The sequence below is a fragment of the Myotis davidii genome, unplaced genomic scaffold (assembly GCF_000327345.1).
Source record: "Myotis davidii unplaced genomic scaffold, ASM32734v1 scaffold829, whole genome shotgun sequence".
NCBI classification, from domain to species: domain Eukaryota; kingdom Metazoa; phylum Chordata; class Mammalia; order Chiroptera; family Vespertilionidae; genus Myotis; species Myotis davidii.
In genome coordinates, this window is record NW_006299514.1 from 1 (window position 1) to 2,603 (window position 2,603).

The window sequence follows — 2,603 nt, forward strand, 5'->3', positions numbered from 1 at the left end:
TAATACTTTAAGCAATAAAATAAAATAAAATTACAGAATTATCGTTGACAACTTCTTTTCATTTATATATTGCATGAAATTCATTAGGAACTCTTTTTGGCTCTACCTTCAAATTATATGTACAATCTGTCCACTTCTTACCACCTCCACTCTGGTCCAAGTAACCAAAAATTCTTATTTGGACAATTACAATAGACTCATCATTGGCCTCTTTATATGTCTCAACCACCTTATATACTTTTCTCCTTAGACTCTAGGATGATCTTTTAAAACTTTAGACCTAATCGTATACATTCCTTGTGAAAAACCCTTAACTTTCATTCAATGTTACTCAGGATAATAGTTATTTAAAAATGGCCTTTGCATGATATGGATATTTACAAAGGACAAATCTAGCTATTATCCTTCTCTAGAGCCACCTGATCTTTTATCTCAATTTATCTTTGACATCTGATTGTTTCTCCTGTTTTTCTATGCAGATATTCTTTCTTCTCATCAATGCACATTGACTAAAAATTGACATATCAGTTATTTATTATTATTTTCATTTATCTTTATTATTAAAAGTATTATAGATTTTTCCCCATTGCCCCCCTACACCCTTTTCCTCCATTCCTCCCTCTTCCCTGGATTCTCCAATTAATAGTCTACAAATTGATTAAATTATAAGGAAATAATTATATTGGTTTGCCTATATAAGGGGGTAAAAGGAATCTCTTAGCTAGAAATATGAAGCTTACTTCAAATGAAGAAACATGGTTTTGGCAGGCATTCTTAGTCTGAGACATACTAGCAAATAATGATCCCTTCCATAATTCTAAAATATTTTAAATTAAAACTCATATCTTTGTATAGCTTTTTCATAAAACCTTTGTATTTTATATGTTCTTACCTCAAAAGTGCAATTGTCATAAAAAAAAAACAAGGCTTTGAAACAGTAAGGAAAAAGAACAATAAGGCTTAAGAGTAGAGAATATTCATTTAATTTTTTATAAGCTGCACTGTACATATGAATTGATGGCCACTAATATGACACAATATGCTGTGTCTGATTTTCACAAACATGTGTAAGAATCTCATTGGCTTTTGCAGTGTGGTTTTAATACGATGTTGACTAGAGTAAGAGGAGATAAAGAGAGATAATTTCTCAAGTCATTTCTTCTTTTCTTCTTCTTCTTCTTCTTCTTCTTCTTCTTCTTCTTCTTCTTCTTCTTCTACTTCTTAAGTTTACATTCAATATCATTTTGTATTAGTTTCCGGTGTATAGTATAGTGGTTAGACAATTCAAGTAATTTCTGATCCCACTGCTTTAGGCATAATTTAAAAGATGTATTATGAATTATTTAAGATATTCAAAAAGTATAAAGAATTATTAAACATACCGCCACTGATTACCTTAGAAAAAAAAATACCGAAAATATGGTTGAAAGACCTTCTGTTCGCCCCTGCAATTCCTGATACTTGCTCTCCTCCTGAAACCAGGGTGATCACTATTCTGAATTCCTTTTTATTATGCATTCTTTGGAAAAAAATTTATTTATCACTATAAGTTTTTTTTCTTGCATCAGTCTATTTTATCAAACTATGTTTACTTCCCTCTTTTTAATTAAATACATATTTTTAAATTACCTTTATTCTTTTTTTACTGTTAAAACCTTTTTTAAAAATACAAAGATACTTAAACGAATTTTAATTTTAAAACATAATATTATCTATTGCTTATTGTTTCCTTTTGATACCAGCTTAAATGAAAGTTAGAAAAGACTTAAGCAGTTTATTGGACTGACTGAGATTTATTTTTTCCACTTATTGGGTGAGATGTGAGAACTCAGGAGAGGCCATAAGGGGAGTTGTTAATTTATTTATTTTTTCTGTCCTGAGCGATAAATAAAAATTTTTGTTCCAGCAATCCATAAAAATATTTTTTCCAGAATATAAGGACTTGCTTCAATTTCTCTTTACTCTTTTGTAAAAGTTATATTTTTGGTTCTGTTTTATATTTTTTTAAATCCAAAAAATGATCAATTCACTAACTGTTTAATTCACATTGTCATTATTTTCTTGGCTTGGGCAAAACACACACACAATATTTCTATTTTTATATAGTAATCAACAGCTATAAAATGTAAATATGAGTTTTATAGCTATGAAGAGAATTATTATTATTATTATTATGCTTATCTACACCAATAAAAGAGAAATATAGTAATTGGTGTACGACTGCTACCCTTCCCATTGGCTGATCAGCGAGATATGCAAATTAACTGGCAGCCAAGATGGCAGCAGGCAGCCAGGCAGCTGATGCGAGGCTTGCTTGCTCCAGTGACGGAGGACTCCAATGTTCCCAGTGGGGCTTCAGCGAGCTGGACTGCAACATTGTATCAAATACAGACGGTAAACAAAGGCCAGAAACCTGTTTTCAGCAGCCGAGGCCTCAGAGGTAAAGCTGGCCCAGAATAAAAAGAAAAAAGAAAGAAAAAACGGAGCGGTTGGGAGCTTCAGTCCCAGCCTGAAAACAGCCCTCAGCCCCTCACCCAGACTGGCCAGGCACCCCAGTGGGGACCGCACAATGAAAGGTATGTGACCAGCTGCAAACAGCCATC